The sequence below is a fragment of the Artemia sp. Qi Xiang Cuo genome, chromosome 15 (genome assembly GCF_049724085.1).
Source record: "Artemia sp. Qi Xiang Cuo chromosome 15, ASM4972408v1, whole genome shotgun sequence".
NCBI classification, from domain to species: Eukaryota; Metazoa; Arthropoda; class Branchiopoda; order Anostraca; family Artemiidae; genus Artemia; species Artemia sp. Qi Xiang Cuo.
The window spans coordinates 10,584,004-10,606,544 of NC_142808.1; the positions used below are offsets into that span (position 1 = coordinate 10,584,004).

The following is a 22,541-nucleotide window of genomic DNA, read 5'->3' on the forward strand; positions in this document are numbered from 1 at the left end:
AACCGAATCAGAGAACGAAAAAATATTTGGGCCGATTTCGGGGCCTCTTGAATCAATACATCAGAAACATTTAATTTCAAAATTTGTCTTCCAGTATTGGGGTTGTAATATGAATGCAATTTTCAAGAAGATCAAGAGTGGAAAATTGATGGGCCTATTTTTTGCGTCACGGGTCTTTTTTGGTTTTTCGGTCTAGGCTAATAAAATATATTCCAAGTCCATAAATTTCTTTTGGTCTTGCCTCACCCAAAATATTCTAGCCTCTGGAAAGAAAAGTAATCGGTCAGCTTTAGACAACTGGATCTAAATCAACACAATATTTTTCACCAAGTTTGAGGCAATTCACTTCAATATCTTCAACATTCGTGCAATCTTGAAATAACTCTTCTGTATTAAGCAAAAGCCGGAAAAGTATCTTGTTGAAAAGGTTATAAAAACCATTACAGTAAAAGGTAAACGTCAGTATTAGCCTATGTGACGTTTCTTGGCTATGACAATACCTATAATTCTTGGATAAAGCAAATAAGTCATGTCAGATTTATTGCTTTAATAATTGCAAAATTTGCAGAAATTGCAGAAATTGCAAAAATTGCAAAAATTCCTTTTATTGCTACTTTAGTTCGGATGTTGATAATCCTGCATATACAAATCAAAATAAAATCTGTCATTTTTCCACTAGAATAACACCTCCTGTTAGCTTGGACGCGTCGAATTGAACTTAGGCTCTCGTTGACTTGCATATTACCAATTCAATTGATATTCGAGATAAAAAAAAATTTAAATTGACTATTTTTACTGAACAGCTTCCCTTTCACCCCTTTCACCCCTTAAAGGAAATGGAGTTTACTATTTAATTGACAATAAACTACAGCACGTACAGGGACGGGTCATTTTTGAAAGGCAAATATTTTATTTTTGCAGGTTGAATGCTCTCTGTAAAGCCAGAATTTTGCAAATTTTACGCTTTGAATAAATAAAAGAAATGCAGTTAGTTTTGATGATTAACATGTAATCAATTAGGACTATTCCCTAAATGAATCCACAAAATAGTTAGTTAAAAAAAGGACACATGTTTATGTTTGATTCTTCTTTTTTGGGAGGGGGCTCTTTCCAAATATAAAGGAAAGAAATTCTTGTATTTTTCTTATATCAGCAAGATATAGGTATGTCCGTAAAACGTCTGTTTCGGATAGAGCACTTCACAAACTCAGCGCCCTTTCTACTGGGGATTTACGCATTATGTTTACCCCGAAGGTGTGTTTTTGGACTCTCTGACTTTTCAGATAATTGTTCTGAAATTTCGATCGGATCCAGTATGAAAGATGAAAGGGTTGTTGGGGATAGGCCAAATGGAAAGGGCACTAGGTCTCAAAATCTCTGCTTTACGTGGGAGTAGAAAGGGTAGTCGCGGAGCTTCTAATTGGCTTGGCCACTCAAAAAGGGCACTAGACCTAACAAATTTCGATTGAATGAGCCAGCTCCAAACTTCCTAGAGTCCTCTGTTGGATAATGATGCGACCCGAGAAAATCAAACAGTTCGTGGTAGCGAACTGAAAGTAAGGAGCGACCCGGCTCAATAGTAACCGAAACTATTAAAAACGGAAATTTTGACACCTATAGATACATCAAAAGAATCTGATTTTTATGTTTATTTCATATATAAGTTTTATCAAGTTTAGTCTTTCCCGTCAGAAGTTAAGACCCTGGGAATATTTGCCTTATTTTCGAAAAAGGGGAAAACATCCCCTAAAAGTCATAGGATCTTAACGAAAATCGCACCATCAGATTCAGCGTATCAGAGAACCCTACTGTAGTGGTTTCAAGCTCATATCTGCAAAAAGTGGAATTTTATATTTTTTGCCAGAAGAAAGATCACCGATGCGTGTTTATTTGTTTTTTTGTTTTTTTTTCTTCCCAGGGGTGATCGTATCGACCCAGTGGTCCTACAATATCGTAAGAGGGCTCATTTGAACGGAAATTAGTGCCCTTTTTACGTGATCAAAAAAATTGGAGGGCAGCTAGGCCCCCTCCCACACTCATTTTTCCACAAAGTCACCCGATCAAAATTTCCAGATAACCATTTTGTTCAGCATAGTCGAAAAATCTAATAACTATGATTTTGAGGATGACTTAATCCCCCACCGTCTCCGGGGAAAGGGGTGCAAGTTATAAAATTTGCCTATTGTTCACGTATAGTATTGTTTATTGGTAGTACACAGACGTTTTCAGGGGAGATTTTTTCAGGTGGTTCGGGGGGGGACAAGGTTACGGGGGTGGATCTTTCCATGGAGGAATTTTTCATAGGGAATTTTCCATGAAGGAGGCGCCGGATTCCCCAGCATTATTTAAAGAAGATCAGAAATTAAAAAAAAACAAGTTTTTTTCAACTGAAAGGAAGGGGGAACATTAAAACTAAAACCAACAGAAATTATTACGTATATGAGGGGAGTTTGCCTCCTCGTCAATACCTCGCTCTTTACGCTAAAGTTTGTTTTAGTGCTTTCACAAGAGCTATTTATTCTAATTAAACCCTTTGTGATTCAGGGGTCATTCTTAAAGAGTTGGAACAAAATTCGAACTTCAGCGTAAAGAGCAAGGTATTGACGAGGGGGCGAACCCCCTCATATACGTAATAAAAATATACAAATATAGAAGTTCGTTACGTAGGTTAATTCGTAAGTTATGTATATTTACTACTAATAAAAAACGTTCATAAATAAAATTAAAAGTTCTTTTTCCCTTTTTAAGTGACCAAGAAAATTGGAGGGCAACTATTCCCCCTCCCCGCCCCTTTTTTCTCAAAATCGTCCTATCAAAATTTTGACATAGCCATTTAGCCAAAAAAAGTAAAATTAATATGCAAATTTACTCTGTACAAATATTATTCATGTACGGTGAGCCAAATTCAAAACCTGCATTAATTCAAAAACGTTCAGAAATTAAATAAAAAAACAGGTTTGCTTTAACTTAAACTAAGGAGCGACACTAAAACTTAAAACGAACAGAAATTATTCCGTATTTGAAAGGGGCTGTCCCCTCCTCAGAGCCTCGCTCTTTACGCTATAGTTTGACTCTTTCTCACAACTCTATTTTTTTAAACAATAAAAAACTTTCGTGTAAAGAGCGAGGCGCTGAGGAGGGGACAGCCCCTTTCATATACGGAATAATTTCTATTCGTTTTAAGTTTTAATGTCGCTCCTTACTTTCAGTTAAAAAAAACAATTAACAAATGAGTGATGCATCGTTCTTTTCAATTGTGCGCTAGCTATAATGTCTATTAACCTATGTGTGACAGGGTGTCCTTTTATTAGATGATAGCTACATTGACAACCATGAAATGAAATGAATAAGACTAAGAAAACGAGTTTCAATGAGAGTCAAAAGATTTTGGAAAAGGTGTTTCTCTAAGATGATTGATGCTTATTGTTATGCTAAAATGCGGTTTGGCATGTGAATCTCTATCAATTGAAAGTGAGGGCTCAACTGTCTCCCCAAACTCATGTTTCAAAAGCAAGGCCTTTTTTGGGGGGAAGAAATGCACGGATGTTCTGTTTTAGCAATCTAATGCCGGATCATACGTCAATGGTGTTTCACAAGCAAAATCCAGGTTTTTTTTCTTTTTTCTTTTTCCAAATTCCAAAAATGCACGGATTTTGAATGTTCTGTTTTAGCAATGTAATGTCGGATCACACGTAAATTATGTTTCACAAGCAAAACCTAGGTTTTTTTTCTCCAAATTCCAAAGATGTACGGATTTTGAATGTTCTGTTTTAGCAATATATTGCCGGATTTAACGTCAATTATGTTTAACAAGCAAAACCCAGTTTTTTTCCCTTTTTTTCTTTTCTTTGTAGGGAGAAACGCAAGGATTTTGAACATTCTGTTTTAGCAGTGTAATGACGGATCATACGCCGAATGAATGACATTTTATTTTATACAAATTCCAAAGTCGAAACAAACGCTTTCGATTGTTAATACACACATTCTTAATGTTCCTAGTACCTTTTATATTTAGTGTATAATAAGGGACGGCACTCTTTTTTTGTAGGGGGCACCGACTAAACATTTGTCCCCATCAGTATTTTTCGTCCTTCTGCCCCTTTTACTAGTGCAACTTGTGACCATCTAGGTATTTTGCCCCTTGGATTCGCCCCTGATTTACCCCTAACAGGGAAGATTTGGTTTGGTATATTCACATGTGATAAATAAGTACTTAAAGATAAAAAGTCATTTTTTATTTCAGAAAACCGATTTTTAAAATTACGTCAAAATAATCATAATTCTGATAGGGCTATAGTAATTTAAACAGCTTCCAGTATAGACTAGTTTTTTTTTAGCTATTCTGGAGAGTATTTTATTTGGGGGGGGGGTACAAAGAACTTAAAAATGCATCAAAAATGTGTTTATATACATTTTGTCGCGTTTTACTAGTCAGACGAAAATTTCGGGGAGGGATTTAGGCCTTTTTTCCTGATATTGTGTTTTGACGTAATCTTTCGTATTTTTTTGGGAGGGGGGATTCTAGCCTGGATCACTACCTAATGCTGGAAATGCCTTGGAGTTGAAAAAGAAGATATTCAAAGCAATGTCATGATTCAATGTACTGGCAACCTAAGAGGGCAAAAAGTATTTTTTGCAGCCCATAGGATTACACTAATTTGAACATTATCCAATTAAGAAATATTTTTAACTATTCTTGATGGAATGAAGTAATCAGAAGCTGTATAATTGGCCTCCTGTGAATCAAACAGTTCGTGGTAACGAACTATAAGTAAGGAGCGACCCGGCTCAATGGTAACCGAAACTCTAAAAAACGGAATTTTGGTACCAATAGATACATCAAAAGAATCATATTTTAATTCTGATTTCAAATATATGTTTCATCAAGTTTAATCTTACCCATCAAAAGTTACGTGTCTGAGAAAATTTGGCTGATTTTTGAAAAAGGGGGATAGACCCCCTAAAAGTTATGGAACCTTACTGAATATCCTTATAATAGATTCGGTGTATTGGAGAACCCCACTTTGGAGGTTTCTTGTTCTGATCTGGAGAAACTTAGAATTTTGCTTTTTTTGGCAGAAGAAACATCACGAGTGCGTGTTTATTTGTTTGTTTGTTTTTTTTTTGTTTTTTTTCCCAGGGATAATCGTATTGACCCAGTGGTCCTAGAATATCTTAGAAGGGCTTATTGGAACGGAAATTAAAAGTTCTAGTGCCCTTTTTAAGTGACCAAAAAAATGCAGGGCAACTAGGCCCCCTCCCACGCTCTTTTTTTCTCAAAATCACCCAATTAAAATTTTGAGATTGTCATTTCGTTCAGCATAGTCGAAAATCTAATAAATATGTCTTTTACGATGACTTAATCCCCCACAGGTCCCAGGGGAAGGGCTGCAAGTTATGAACTTTGCCCATTGCTTACATATTGTATTGGTTATTGAGACGTATACATACATTTTCAGTACGAATTCGTTTCTGGTGGGGGGGGGGAGGCGGGGGGGACGCGGGAGAATCTTTCAGGAGAGGATGTTTCTGTGGGGTAAGGGACATTTCTATGAAGGGGCGCCGGATTTCCAAGCATTATTTAAAAAAACGATCAGAAATTAAACTAAAAAACAAGTTTTTTCAACTGAAAGTAAGAAGCAACATTAGAACTTAAAATGAACAGAAATTATTACTTATATGAGGGGGTTCTTCCCCAAGTCAAGACCTCGCTCTTTATCCTACAGTTTTTTTTTAGTGCTTTCAAAAGAGCCATCTATTCTAATTAAACGGCCTTTGTGATTCGGGGGTTTGTGAATTGAATTTTTTTTTAACTTTTAACGTAAAGAGCGTGGTATTGACTAAGGGGAGAACCCCCTCATATACGTAATAATATATACATAATAATAAAAAAAAAACAATAAAAAAAACAAGCGATACGGCTCAATAGTAATCGAAATTTTTGAAAAGGGAACTTTGATGTCAATAAATGTATCAAAAGAATGGGCTTATAATGCTGATTCTAAATATATGAATTTTATTAGTTTAGTATTACTCATCAAAGGCTACGAGCCTGAGGGGAAGCATCCCCTAAAAGTCAAAGAATTTTAATGAAAATCACACCGTCAGATTCAGCGTATCAGAAAACCCTATTACATAGGTTTCAAGCTCATATCTGCAAAAATCTGCAACTTGGTATTTTTGGCCAGAAGAAAAATATACGAATATAGAAGTTCGTTACGTAAATTAATTTGTAAATTACGTCAGAACTAAATTTAAAGACAGACATTTAGCAAAAGAAAAGTAAAATTTTTATGCAAATTTTGTTTACTTATTCAATGACGGTGAGCCAAAATAAAAGCTGCATTAACTAAAAAACGATCAGAAATTAAAAAAAAAACAAGTTTTTTTAAACTGAAAGTAAGGAGCTACATTAAAACTTAAAACGAACAGAAATTATTCTGTATGTGAAAGGGGTTGTCCCCTCCTCAACGCCTCGCTCTTTACGCTAAAGTTTGACTCTGTCTCACAACTTTATTTTTTAAAACAATAAAAAACTTTAGCGTAAAGAGCGAGGCGTTGAGGAGGGGACAGCCCCTTTCATATACGGAATAATTTCTGTTCGTTTTAAGTTTTAATGTCGCTCCTTACTTTCAGTTTAAAAAACTTGTTTTTTTTTATTTTTACAAAAAAAAATCATGACCAATCGTGTGACGAGCTTGGCAAAATAATTGAATAAAAAGAACTAAAATATTGCTCTTTCTAAGAAAGAGCATAACAGCTGCAAAAGTAGACCCCCCATGGATCCCAGGTGAATGGGTTTACTTTCCCAATTGGTTATTATGACCTTACTAAGCAAGCTTAGATTGCTTATTTACCGGGTTGACTGACTAATGTAAACATGGTATACATTTAATTTTTACCTAATTTAGCGAAAGTACTTTTATATTTTGCATAGTTTATTTTGTTGTAGCTAATGCTGAAAGCAAGGCCGTGCCCAGGCGGGGAGGGGGTCAAGGGGTTTGAACCCCCTTCCCCTTTCGAAATGTTTATCCGACTCGTCAAAACGTAACAAAAATGAATATAAACAAATTTCTGTTGCGTTTTTAAAAATTTTTTTTGTCAATTATAAATTTACATATTTAAACATATTTTACACATTCAAATTTACACATACATTTACCTGTGAATTATAAAAAAAAATCGTGACCAATCGTGTAACGAGCTCGGCAAAATAATTGAATAAAAAGAAATAAAATGGTACCTGACAGTTTCTCAAACAAGACTGTAATTATTCTGTATTCTTCATTATATTATATTGAACGTTGATGTTGTATCATAACTCATAGCCATCCGCTTTTTCTGGTGGTAGTGACATCATCATCCATCGAGACATGAATATCACATGACAAACAAGAGTGTTATCTGATAGTTCCCATCGTAATATACTCCCATCCATGCAACTGCGTCTCAAATAGCTGTATTTTGTCCCGATAGTAAGAGAAATGTTTAGAATAATGATTTCCAAGTGGGCGCCACTGCCTCCTAGTAAGTGCTGAAGCGAATCAGGTAGGCATCGATGGCCACATTAGTATAGTCGAAAACCTTTTACAGGGTAATTACGGTCCCCCACCTTGAATATCAAGGAAAATTACTTTTCTGTATGGGTAGCACTGATGTGTCTCCTGTTTTTTTTTCAGCAGGGCTAGCGGGTTACCGGAAAATCACCGAGAGATGCTTAATGGCTCATTCAAAAACCATTTTTTTGTATCTACTCGCCTTTTATAAATTTTGCCATCTACAAGCGCCATATGGCTCAAAAATGGCACTTTCTTTGCCATTTCTAAAGGGGTGGGGCTAGTGGGCTACCAAAAAATCGTAGACAGATGTTTAATAGCTCACATATAAGTTTGCTCTATAAATTCCACCACCTGCAAGTGCCAAATGGCACTGTTGGTGCCATGTCTCAAGTGGAAAAGCTGGAACTAGTGGGCATCCAGAACTTCTTAGAGAGATGTTTAACGGCTCATTTGAAAGATGTTGCTTATGTCTACGTGCTTTTTATCAGTTCTACCATCCGTAAGTGCCATATAGCACTAAAAATGGCACTTTTGGTACCACGTCTTAAGTGGAAAGGTTGGAAGTATAAAGGGGTACCATTGTAATAGTTATGGTCCAAAACCCTCAATGGACATTTACAAGAACCCTTCCCGCATACTCCCCCTCCCAGACCCGTTAGTAAGTCTCATTAGTCCGTCGGGAGAATTCGCTATGAACTCTTTAACACGGTCAGTCGACGTTGAGGCTCGCAAAATGATTTTTTTTTTAAATATCGAATGTTCTTAAGAGGAAGAAATTCATAGAAGAATCGTTGTTGTAGCGTTAGCTGCAACCTAGTATAGAGCGAACCACAACCCATAGTAACCAAAATTTAAAAACCGCGTTTAGAAAAAAAACTACCCAGTGAAAAAAATTGCCATCTTACACTGATTGAGGAATGGTGCCTATCATTTCGTTTCTTCTTAAAAGTAAAAGTTTATTGCGAAAGGAATTTTATGGTGATTTCGAAAAAAAGTCTGAAACCCCTCGAAAATGGTGTCTGATCAAAATGAAAAGTCTACCATGTGAATCAGCACGGTTGAAAACCTATTTTGGGGAAATTACAGCCCCCCCCCTTATTTAACAACAAGGAAAATGACTTTTGCATGGGTAGTGTAAAGTATTTAACATCAATTCGAGAAGCTTTCCGGGTATCTCATTTCTTAGTTAGTTGGGCATTTATGTGTCAACGATAGCGGTCCAGGGGGGAGCTCTTGGGACTAAAGCTAGTCGTGGGAAAGGGGTCGTTCCCAGGCCCGGAACTTCCGTTCCAGGAAAGTTATATTCTTGGTTCATTTCTAAAGGCAGTCCATCTTTCGCCTTCGTCGTAGCTAGTTGTTTTTGTGCTACCTTATTTTCTCTATGTGTATTCTCGCGTTATTTAATAAAGACCATGTACCAACGTTTATCGTCATCTTTGAATTACGTAAACCATTACATCTGCCAATATAAAAGGCATACAAATAAAGAACTAAATAGAGGTTTACAGAGTGGTGACAAGCGGTTAAAACTAGTGAAGCATATATGACTAGTGGAAAACCTCCAAGTGACATTTGAGTGACCGTTATAAGTATTTACGACATCTTACGCTAAATACTGGCAACATATTGAAGAGTATTTCGCCCGCTACCAGACTGTGATATTGATTTACAAATACTAAAAAGACTGATTAATAAGACATCGAAACGTTACGAGCTATTGAACTTTCTTCTATTCAAAGCGCCTTCTTGAGAAAAACTTTCTTTTAAATGAACATTTTTAAATAGGCTGTTACACAATGCATACTATGGATTTCCTCGCGATAGCTTCTACCTACTAATTCAAATTTCTACAACTGAGAGACTCCGGTTGATTTCTACCTTCACTTAGCCATTCTACGTTTGGTAAATTTTTTTTTACCTGATTTCATACAATCGACGTGTGATCTACATTTGACAGTTTCCAACCAATGTTTAACATTTTTAATTCAATAATCGAAAATTAATTCTCAATTGTGACTCCATTTGATGCTTGTGTTTTAATTGAGACCAACTGCAATTGGATTTGAGACATATTATCTTTCGTAAGTGATTTAATACGGCTAAACAACCCAGTAAATTTTATTAGACCCTTGTCGTTAAAAGTGAAATTTATTGCCCAAAATCTAGCGGCCGTAAATTAAAAAAAAAAAAAGTGTTTATGACCAATATTTAAATTTTTAGAATAATTGCTTTTTCAAGTTTTGATATCAATATGTCAGTTATTATTTCTATATTTGATCCGGCGGAATCTGGATATAACAAAAAGGTTGCTTTTGATTTTGTAAAACAGTGGAGGATAAATGGCATATTTCCATTTCTTTTATTGACTCCCCTCGATTATAAATTTGTCAAGTTTAAAACGTGGATTACTTGTAGCATATGCCCCAGGCAAAATAGTAGGCAAAATGGTTGCAGAGTTTGTAGGCGTGGCTCAAATTTAAGGATGAAAGAGAATATCTATCCTATAGAAGGATGCAAACATTAGGAAGGTCATGTAGAGTGTCCTTAGAAGCCAGGGATGATGGTGTAGTTCTTGGAAGATTTGCTTTAAATTTATTCAAGGAGTGGATCAGACCGTCCTACAAACGGTATTTGTTAGAGAATAGTGCAGAATTTTTTTTTTGTTTAGGTGATGCGTATAAGGTTGCAATACAATATGAACAGATAGAACAGATAGTGGGGAAAGGAGTACACGTCTTCTTTTTCCGATGAATTTCTTTCTGCGCTGACGAGGGTGAAATTTGGACTCATTGATAATGAGAAGGAACTGCAAGAGGGCAGTGAGTCCTCGCAGGGTATTTTGGCTCTCCATAGCCAGGGAGGGAGTTCCGAGGTCCCGTGTGTGATTGCGGATACCAAACGGGATGGGTTTTTTGGGAATCAGCGCGAGGTTATTGTGTCAATCCTGAGCGGGATGTCGAAAAAGTGACCTGTAACCGGTTTTGATGGTCCTTAGTATGAGAAAAAAAAAGGTGGACGGAGGGCTGCTGTCGTCGTCCAATAGGATGATGTTGTTGCTTCAAGAGATGGTTTTATTACGTAGTGCTTATAGGTATGTAGAGATATCAACAGTAGTACTGCCATTTGTCAAACCACAAGTTAGTAGAGAAAAACTAAATAGGTCTAAACCGAGGCGTTCCGCAGCAATAAAACCCCTAGGATTTTATTGGGAATAATATCTTAACGTCATTGCAGCATGGTATGCTTTTTAAAGTTTCTGCAATTTGATTTATTTGTCGCTGGTATTTTCAGGATTAATTAGCCTTTACCGAACATTCCTTTTGCCCTAATTCAAAGTTTATACATAGGCCTAACCCCAACTTTCCTTGTCCTCATCAAATTCAGGGGATGGGGAACAAGTCTATTTTAAAGTATAGAAAGAAAAATGAAGTGTTACAATATCCAGTTTCCGACTACTGTTGTTAGTGTGGTTCGTTTATACTATGTAAGTTTTTACTTATGCAAGTATTGTGTAGTGTTTGTATTATGTAATTGTTTACTAGTTCATGCTGTAGAATGTTAGTAGACGAGAACTGAATAATTTGGGAAGGGAATGTTTTGAATTCAATTAAAGTTTGGGGGTTTAATGAGAAGAGGATAAGCCAAATTTGGGAAATTTAACTTAAAACAGGGGGGAGAATCTTTAAAGTATTTAACATCAATTCGAGAAGCTTCTCCGGGTATCTCATTTCTTAGTTAGTTGGGCATTTATGTGCCAACGATAGCGGTCCAGGGGGGAGCTCTTGGGACTAAAGCTAGTCGTGGGAAAGGGATCGTTCCCAGGCCTGGAACTTCCGTTCCAGGAAAGTTATATTCTTGGTTCATTTCTAAAGGCAGTCCATCTTTCGCCTTCGCCGTAGTTAGTTGTTCTTGTGCTACCTTATTTTCTCTATGTGTATTCTCACGTTATTTAATAAAGACCATGTACCAACGTTTATCGTCTATCTTTGGAATTTACGTAAACCATTACATCTTCCAATATAAAAGGCATACAAATAAAGAACTAAAGAGAGGTTTACAGTAGCACTGATCTGTCTCTTTTTTTTCTTTTTTTGCCAAGGCTAGGGGGTGACCAGAAAATCACAAGAGATGTGTAATAGCTCATTCAAACGGAAAATGAATTTGCTAGTGCCTTTTTTAAGTGACCAAAAGATTGGAGGGCAACTAGCCCCTCCCTTAAAGCTCCCTCCCCCCAAATCATCCAATCAAAATTTTGAGATAGCCATTTTGTTCGACATAGTTCAAAGGTCAAATATATATGTATCGGACGTATTGATATCACGCTTATCGGTATTGGCGTATTGTTATTGAGCGTATTGGTATCGCAGGTATCTAGACAGATTTTAGTAGCTCATATAAAAGATATTTCTCATATTTACGTCCTTCCTATAAATTCCACCATCAGCAAATTCCAAATGGCACTAAAAACGGTACTGTTAGTCCCATGTCTCAAGTGGAAAAGCTGGGGCTAGGGGGCTACCAGAACTTTTAGAGTAACGTATAATGGCTCATTTGAATGCTATCGCTCATATTTACTTGAGGTTTATCAATTCTACCATCCGTAAGTGTGATATAGCACTAAAAACAACATGCACTTTTGATGTCACTTCTTAAGTAGAAAAGCTTGGAAGCATGAAACGATATCATCATTGTAATAATTATGGTCCAAAACACTTAACTGGAGATTAGCATGAACGCCTCTCGTATATTCCTCCTCCAGTCTCCCTTAATAATTTGCGTAATTAAGGTGCAAACACTGAAATATCAAATTATATTATTAGAGGCATGGTTCTGTTAATACAGCGTTCGACTTCGAATTAGTGTCTTGCATTCGACTCCTGCTTGGGTGTTTTTTTTATATTCGTGGTTTTTCACTTCTATGTGATCATTTTCAGATAGTTTCACGGTTTTTGTAAATGTGATGCACTCGTTCTTTAGAGCATGTCCCAGGAAGGTAATTCGGTCAAGCATTTGCATTCAAAAGGGAATAGAGGTCATCCAGTTCATGGTTTGCAACGACATTCTGAGTAGATCACTAAATCCATACTCCGACAAATGGCGTAATTTTGTCAAAATACTGTGGGGGGACGGGGGGTCAAAGTTGGAACCAAATAAAAAAGGTAAACTTGTACTAAAGAAAACTGACCTCTTTTTGGTGGATGCTTGAATTATGCAGGCTTATCTTGGTTTTTACAACCTTTTTGGAGAAACTAAATCTTAGCTGGGAGAGAGAAGGGGGGAAACTGGGGTCTGGAATGGGAAGTTGCCCCCTCTGCCCCATAGCAAATTACCCTCCTGACCCTAACCCCTTGCCACTTAGTGGTCAGAGAAGTGTAGGCATGTGGTTCTGGAACCACTCAAAGTTGTATATTAAAAGAAGGATTATTTATTGTTATACTTGCCTACTTATTCAAATTTTTTACTTGACTATTCTGCTGTAATATTCTCTCCATGCTTAAGATTGTGCATCCAAAGAGGAAGAAAGACAAATGAAAACAGTGTTGTAGGAGAATTCAGGTACTTCTTGCTAAAATTTTTGAAATGAAAACAAACTTAGTTTATCATACCATATATCGTACCTACACAAGAAATGATCTCTGTTGAGATATTCATTTATTTCTGAGTAATGAGTGACTTTTTATTTAGAGGAAGGTCAAATATATCTCTAAGCTTAAAGGCACATTTCTGTTGAGCTAGCAAAATTTTCAGCAAGTATGTCGATACATAAACCTGTCCGCTCAGTTAACCTTTTGTGTCGTAGCTACTCACCTGAAGCTAATTTCTTAAGTGCTACTAAATTCTATTTTTTAAAACAAAGAATTAAATATCTATTTCTTCTTTTTTAATTTTTTTTTACAAAAAGAAAATATACTATGTTTTGATTTTTTTTTCACTCCAAACTTATTTTTTCCTTCAATTCTTGTATGACTTCTTAGTTCTGCTCCTTTATAAGGGTTGATATGTCTTATCTCCGCTAGATTGGAGGTGATTAGAAATTATATATATAAAAAAAGTTTTCAACTGAAACTAAGGATCAACATTAAAACTTAAAACGAACAGAACTTATTCCGTATAAATAAAACAGTTCATAGCAGTGTTGTTTCTAAATTAAATTTTAATCAAAAACGAGCATAGATTAATTAAAAACAAAGTTTTTTTGAGGGAAGTAATGAGCGAAGTTGAAACTTAAAACGAACACAAATTATTAGTTCACAGCCTATCCAACATATATCAATAAAACTAATGCAAATAAATTAACTGGTGATATTTCCCTATGTTTGTAATATTAGCTACGGAAACTAGCGCTTTACTGAAAACACAAAAGCTAAGCGTAAAAAACAAGAATATTGATTTAGGAGTCAAAAGTAAATACCTAGCCTCACAACAGCAAACTAATCTATAACGCTTTTCATAGTCCTACAGGAGCTATGATATCAGTAACTCAATATACAATTAAGATTATCTTAAAACCAATCAGAAAAATGATAAGTTTAAAGTCATTACACAGCATATAAAATAATGGATTAATTTATCAGGTAACATCTTGGCCTTGGTTTCATGTAGTATAACTCAAAATGATGAAAAGATCAAGCGTAATAGGAGCACTGGAAATCCAACCATTTTCCTCTATAAAATGTATACCCTTAAGTTGTGATACAAATTCTAAAGCGAGTCTGTAGTGACAGTTTGAACTTGTCTAAAAAATAATCATGAAATGTCCTTTTCAGATTCAAATGTACAGTCAATCGTTGAACTGAGCTCATTGTGCAGAAGTGATGCCAAATTAAACGAAAAAAAAAAAATAAAGCAACAATCTAAAAAAAAAACTTTACTTTTATACTGTTAGAAGTGTCCTCAAAAGGTGTACTTTTACCGTACTAAAACTCCTATATTATTTTGTGTTTCAAACAGTTCGTGGTAACGAACTGTAAGTAAGGAGCGACCCGGCTCAATGGTAACCGAAACTCTAAAAAAGGGGATTTTAATACCAATAGATACATCAAAAGAATCAGATTTTAATTCTGATTTCAAATATATAAGTTTCATTAAGTTTAATTTTACCCATCAAAAGTTACGCGCCTGAGAAAATTTGGCTGATTTTCAAAAAAAGGGGGAAAGACCCCCTTAAAAGTTACAGAAGCTTAATGAAAATTACACTGTCAGATTCAGCGTATAAGAGAACCCTACTGCAGAGGTTCCAAGCTCCTACCTGCAAAATTTGGAATTTCCCATTTTTTGCCGGAAGAAAGATCACGGATGCGCGTTTATTTGTTTGTTTGTTTGTTTGTTGGTTTTGTTTTTTTTTCCCTGGGGTGATCGTCTCGACCCAGTGGTCCTAGAATTTCATGGGAGGGCTCATTGGAAAGGAAATTAAAAGTTCTTGTGCCCTTTTTAAGTGACAAAAAAAAAATTGAGGGCAACTAGGCCCCCTCCCACGCTCATATTTTTCCAAAGTCACGCGATCAAAATTTTGAGATATCCATTTTGTTCAGCATGGTCGAAAATATGATAAAAATGTCTTTTAGGATGACTTGATCCCCCATAGTCCCCAGGGGGAGGGCTGAAAGTTATGAACTTTACTCACTGTTAAAATATAGTCTTGGTTATTGGGACGTATACAGACTTTTTCAGAGTATAGTTTGTCGGGGCGGGGGGGGACGGCGCGCGTCGGGGGCTATCGGGACGGAACGTTCCATGAAGTAAGTTTTCATGGGGGAAGGGACATTGCTATGAAGGGGGCGCCGGATTTCCCAGCATTATTAAAGAAAAAGATCAGGAATTAAATAAAAAAAAAACAAGTTTTTAAACTGATCAACTGATTGTGATTTAGAGGTCATTTTTAAAGAACTGGAAAAAAAATTCGAACTATAGTTTAAAGAGCAGGGTATTGACTAGGGGGCGAACCCCCTAATATACGTGTTAAAAATTTATGAATATAGAAGTTCGTTACGTAAGTTAATTCTAAGTTACGTATATTTATTACTAATAAAAACGTTCGTAAATAAAATTAAACAAGTTTCGAGAAAGCTATTTAACCAAATATAATATGCAAATTTTGTTTTAATTATTCATGTACGGTGAGCCAAAATCAAAACCTGCATTAATTCAAAAACGTTCAAAATTAAATAAAAAAAACAAATTTTTTTAACTGAAAGTAAGGAACGACGTTAAAACTTAAAGCGAACAGAAATTATTCCGTATATGAAGGGGGCTGTCCCCTCCTCAACGCCTCGCTCTTTACGCTAAAGTTTGACTTTCTCACAACTCTATTTTTTTAAACAATAAAAAAACTTTAGCGTAAAGAGCGAGGCGTTGAGGAGGGGACAGCCCCCTTCATATACGGAATAATTTCTGTTCGTTTTAAGTTTTAACGTCGTTCCTTACTTTCAGTTAAAAAAACTTGTTTTTTTATTTAATTCATTAAAGCTCTAGTTTTCTGTAATGTTACAAACTTAGGGAAATATCACCAGTTGATTTATTTCCATTAGTTTTATTGATATATGTTAGATATGCTGTGAACTAATAATTTTTGTTCATTTTAAGTTTCAACTACGCTTTTTACTTCCCTCGGAAAAACCCTGTGTTTTTTTTTAATTAATATATATAAAAGCGCATTAACATCACAGTAACCGGTATCCAAAATAGGTGGAAGATCACTTAAATTAAAAAAGACTAAACTAATTGATCATAAGGACCAATGCGGCAAGCTGTTAGCTCCTAGATCCTCCCAAAAAGGACAGGCAGGGCAGACGGGACATCATTAACTGACAAATTATTAATGAGGTACCGATTTCGGGTGCACCTTGGGAGGTACATCATCATTAATCCGCAAATTTAAAATTATTAATCCATAGCTTCTTCCTATCCTTTTTACGAAGGATGTGATCGGACCCACGTGGGTAATAGATAGCAGGGGCTCAATATGCACTATATAGGCGACCAAGTGCCCTCTGGTTGAAGTCGCCAGCGATTCGGAGAAATTTTACCGTAGGCAATCCTGATATTTTGTATACATTCATTTATAATAAATGAGTAAGTTGAAGCTAGTAAGCGAGCAAAAGAAATACCTAACCACTTAATACGGTCCTTAGAATGATGACACAAATAATCATAATAAAGAGAGTGACTTGACTTATTATTAAAACACATAAATTCACACGTTGAGTTAAAAAGTGGCTGCGAGTAGTGTATTGCAGATTCAGTGTATACAGTGAAATCGTGGTGATTTATAGGTACTGCTGACCAAAATTGACCTTTTTTTTAACTAAATTGTTACCAATACACCAAGCTCATCCTTCTAAAAAAAGTGGTTCCGGATATAAGATACTCTTTTAATCCACCCTCTTGCTAAACTACTTTTCAGAATTCAGAGTCAATCAAGCGCTTTCGACCCCACTCCCTCCTGAAATACACTGGGGTGTACGTTCCTGAGTATGTTCTAAAACATGCTTAGATAACAGCATTACATTTTAGCAAAGTTAGAAATGAATCCATGACTCGGAATCAAATATAAGAAAAATTAAAAAGATATAGATATTAATCACCCTAGTCAGTAGCATTTTGTAATTTTCTTTAACAATAATTAATTTTGAAAAAATCCAGAATGTTGACATTATTTTCTTTTTTTATCATTATATAAAAATATAATAATTGACAATTTTCTAGGAAGAAACGTTTCTCGACCTAGCACATTTGTGACGAAGCATTAGTGTACTAAGGGTTCACCTTTGTGCAGACAGGAATATTAACGTACTATTGCGTTTGAAAATCAAAATATTTCCTTCTAATTAAAAGATGACGAGGGGGGACCTCTTTGTCTGGAGGTTTCAGGCCCAGCTGATGCCTTTTGTTAATTTTTCAACGTTTGCCTTTTGTTATTTCATCGCCTAGGTTTTGGTCTTTGGTTTTTCATTTAATTGTCAATTTTCTTCGTCCATGGTCATTTGATTATTTTTATTCATTTATTTGTTTATTTTCCTTAATAATATTTACAATTTACTTATATTTTATTAATAAAAACTTATATTTATTAATGGAAAGAGAGATGATCAAACAGAGACAAAATATAAAAATGGAAAGAGTATAATTATTCTTATTATAATAATTTTGTTATAATATTATTAGTATAAATATAATTAAATGGAAAGAGTCTAATTAAACGTATTGTATGAAAGGATAAATTTGGAGGTGTTACCCATTATTTAGCTGGGTAGAATGTAGCCACACGACCGCCCCTCAAACTACTCCTTCTTTCGTCTCTGACAGGTCTACGCATGATCTTCGCAATTCAAGGAATATTAATAATTTTGTTTGGGTCTCTTAAATATTGTTTTTTTTTTTCTTGTTTTGTGTGTGTTGAGTCTTTGAAAGGTTCAAAAGGCACTATATTGAAAATACTTTTCTTCTCTTTTTTTATTTTTTGTCATTTCTGTTTTTCCCTTTTTTTTTTTCCTGGCCATAGAGCCTTCTATGTTAAAGTGTTTTTGTTGTAAATTTATTGCTTGAATAAATTGATTGATTGATTGATTGATTGACACGATATTTCCTTTTTTTCAAATATGCTAATTACTTTCTTCATAATTTTTCTTTCAAGTCCTTAAATACGCCCTTAAAGTGACTTTGTTCCTTATTTTTGACAGTAAAAATGGTTACCAAAAAATTCTGGAAACTATTTTCGGACGATGATAGTTGCTTGTTTGTATAAAAAATGAAGTGCATTGCTTCACTTATCCCCCATTCCTACCTGGTGGATAAATATATGCCCATTTGCCCATTATAAATGTTCACAGCGACAGACTGAACGCATCTCAAACAGTTGACTACGAAAAATGTGGGTCAATTCCGCTTTCTAGTGCTATAATGAGAGAATGCCTGAGATGTTTAGGCCACGTTCTGTGTATGAAGGACGATAGACTACCCAAGATAGTCCTTCTCGAACAACCGTCTAGGGCCAATAGGAAAGCAGGTGGCAACCGAATGGGGTGGGAAGATGTACAGAAAGGTTTAAGAGAAATGGGAATTTCTTGGCAGGGTGTACAGAGAGAGGCCATGGATAAATTACATGGATGAGGAGCGTACGTAGTTTTTATGCCCTCAGGCGGCTTGGTGCTGCAGTGAGATGTTAGTAGTAGTGGTAGTAGTTTAAATGTCCCCACTGTTTTTCAGAATAGCAAGACTTTTTCCGGTGATTGATTAGCGTTCGCCGTGACCTAAAGAAAAAGAGAATAGGTCTGTTGAAAAATATTTGAATATATAGAGAAGACTGTATAGAGTAGACTTACCCCTTATTGGGAGGGGCGGAGGAAAGTGACCCTTACCCAGTATTGGGAGGGGCGGAGGGAAGTGGATGAATATTTGAATATATAGAGTAGACTTACCCCTTATTGGGAGGGGTGGAGGAAAGTGACGCAATATGCTTGTTGGAATGAAATAAGTATTTATAATTGGTTTAAGTTGTATAATTACTTTATTTTCAGAATTTGTGGTTCCTCACTTTTTATAAGTGTCACTTGAAGGGCTTGATTAGGGCTCAAAATAGAATTCACGAAGGAAGCGATAAGTTTATTTGGAAAGAGGATAAAAAGATTCATCCAGTGGTGTGTTACCTTCTGCCAAGCAGAAGTCATGGAAATGACTCCGGTGGCTGTTGGAGATGGACTATCTATGGGTTCTAAAAAGTTGATGGCCACAATTTGCCACTATTGGTGGTCAGATTTAGTTTTTGCCGTTTTCAAATGTATTTATTTATAGTGGTTGTCGGAGATGAAGACTTTCAATTGGCTCTGAAGAAATAGATGATTACAATTTGCCACTATTGGTGACCAGTTTTAATTTTCGTTGTTTTCAAATGCATTTATTTGGATGTCAGGGGCTGTCAGAGGTGAAGACTATGGGGTGTGATGGTTTTAATCTTTGCACTTTTCAAATGTATTTATTTTTGTGGCTGTCGGAGATGAAGACTATCTATTGGGTCTGATGATCAGTGTTGCCAACGCTTTGAAATAAACTGCACCAGCTTTCCGATTAAAATTGTACCGCAAGAAAGTAATTTGTACCATCGAAACAGGAGGTTAAAATTGCCATAACAATAAGAAAATCTTCAATAAACTAAAATTTAGAACAGATATTTGAGTTGCAAAGAAGCAATTAAAACATAAATGTACCGGGAAATTTGATTGTACCAAAAAAATACTAAATTTACTGCACTGTTCCAGGACTTCTAAATTGTACCGCGTTGTCAACGCTGCTGATTGTTTTAATTTTGCCCTTTTCAAATTTATTTATTTACAGTGGCTCTCGGAGACGAAGACTATCTGTACTGTGTGAGTGAGGCGAACGGAGGAAATGGAAATTCTTCGTTACAAGTTTTCGTAGATTCAATTGCAAGCAAACCAAGTGTAAGTCACATGATGATTTTTTTTGTAGTTATTTTGTTTCATTATGTGTTAGTTTGGAGCCGTGGGGGTTGAGATCTGACCTTTAAGATTTTTTTCGAACTGTTGAATAATAGCCAGTTTTGGCAAATTCCTCACTAAACTTACTGTTTACAGGACTCTGCAGCTTAAATTTTCCGTCTGGAAGGGAACTTCAAACTACTTACTATATTCCTTTTATTGTTCATTTTGCTATACTGTACTTTATACTTTACTTTTGTTTACTTTACTTTATGCTTTTACTTTTCTATACTAATACTATATTCCTTTCGCTATACTATATTCCTTTTTCTGTTCCTTTTACTATACTTACTTACTTGTACTTGTTGCGGGACCAGACGCGGACCCCTCACCCGGCATCTAGAAGACTACGTATGATTGACTACCATTTGTCGTGATCTTGTGCCGGCTCTTCAGCAAACCGGAGCCAGTAGCTCTCCCACATTCTGCCAAACTTTCGAAATCCGCCAATGGGGTCGAGGTCGTTTTTGGCAGTTGTCCACCAATTTTTAAATTGAGCGTAAGGTCACCTGCGCCAATCTGGAGATGGGGCAGCTAGAAGCGCTTACTTCTTGTTGTGGTCGTTGAGTCTTCTAGGGACATAACCAAGGCAACGCAGTCTGTTCTGTTTTACAAACATGGTGGTGGGTTCGATGCTATAGCACTGGTTGCGAACATCAACATTTGAGATACTGTCAGAATATCGAATCCTAAGGATTTTTCGTAGACAGCAGTGGTCAAAGACTTCCAAATCATGGAGGTGAAGCCTTCAGTGGCCAAGTTTCGACTGCCTAGAAGAGAATAGACCTAACAGCTGTTTTATAGACAGAAATTTTTGTCTTCATGCTGATCTCCCGCAGGATCCACAAACGGTGGTGGAGTTGTGAGAACTCCTTTTACTATAGCCTACTATACTTTCTACTTTACTTTTTTTACTTTTACTATACTAATACTATATTCCTTTTACTGTTCCTTTTACTATGCTATACTTTACTTCACTTTTCTTTTACTTTACTATACTAATATTATATTCCTTTTGTTATACTATATTCCTTTTGTTGCGTAGGTCTAAAAAAAATATGATAAAAATTAGCCTTTAATTTGAGAAGTAATAAAGGTGAATTTTGATTAAAATTCGGTCCCGATTCCAGGAACCACCTTGCTAAGATGGTTCCTGGTGTAAGGTGTAACGAAAGAGCAGTATACTCTAACCGAAATTAAAAGATTTATTTAGATATAAGACAAGATCTTAAATCCCTGCTAGCTCTTCAAAAAGACAATAAGTAGGCAAGGGTTGGACGTAAAAGCTTGAAAATGCCTGTCCAGCACCAGGAGGATTGAACTGAAACTTTTTTGTGGGGGGTGAGGTGTTAAGAGGCTTGGTAGGATACTTATTTTGAATAGAAATATGAAGCTTTAATGCTTATTAGTAACGAAAGAGATCCCGCTTCACTAAAGCATTGTTCTCTGTCATTTTTTTCTGCGAATCAGCAATTTCAGCCCGAATATGGCCAAAATGCTATCAAAATTCAAGTGGAAAATTTGAGATTATTGCTCAGTTTAGAACCCTTGAAAAGCTAATTTTATAACCTTTCAATAGGCCATTCTGCTATGGCCATTCATAGCAGAAGGCCATTCTGCTATGTACATGCTTGTTGCCCATAAAGTGTGACTGGTATTATCGACCCCGAATAATTGATTTTTTTGTCCCCCCCCCCCGAAAAGAAACTTTATTAAACCCATCCAAAAACATCCTAGGTACGGCCCTGGTAACCAGTAATGCTAAGTTAAGCAGTGTTAAGAAGTTTTGTGGCAGTTCAAAGAGGATAAATCGCAAGGTCTTTTCACAGTGGTGGGTGGTGGTGGTTAAAGACTTGGAAAATATGGAGTTGTGGGAGGTCACCCTCGAAGCTATACCCCTGGCTAGTACATTTTATATTGTTGAGTTTGTATGCAAAATAACAATAGACTGTAACACATTTCAAAAATGTTGGATTTATATTTCCAGTCTCAGAGAGAAATTTATATTTTCCAGTCTTCTAGCTGGTACACTATCCATTAACCCTTTCGGGACTGACAGAATTGCCGGTCTTGGCTGAACAAAACTAGGGTTTGGCACCTCAGAGTAAAAATAGTGAGATTTTATTGATGTTGTCGGGTATTCCATTCAGAGACGATTAGATTGATATGCCATTTACCCCTAATCTATGCAAAAAAAAATAGTGACACACAATCTTTTAAAACTAGCTACTATGCAGCGATATGCATGAGCTTGGCTGAGGATGGCAGAAGGAGTGACCCTTAGATTTGTTTTTTCCCCTTAGATTTTTAAACGTACCTTTTTTTACTTTTTTTTTGAAAAATAACTGTTTTTGATATTTCATTAAAAAACAATAAAAACCAACAAAATACCTCCCCTAGACTGTGAAAATATATTCAACTTTAGAGGAGATCCTTCAACTTTACTAAACAAATTGTCATATGGTTATGTCTCCGACACCGACTTAGT

The 22,541-nt window shown here is 35.9% G+C and overlaps 1 long non-coding RNA gene across 1 annotated transcript in view; it reads left to right on the forward strand.

Moving 5' to 3' along the window:
- Positions 1–22,541, forward strand: part of LOC148943318 (uncharacterized) — a 44,655-nt gene that overhangs the window by 11,236 nt on the left and 10,878 nt on the right. Inside the window, exon 2 of the long non-coding RNA XR_016142930.1 lies at positions 19,890–19,996. This is a non-coding gene — a long non-coding RNA (uncharacterized LOC148943318). The remainder of the gene's footprint in view (positions 1–19,889; positions 19,997–22,541) is intronic.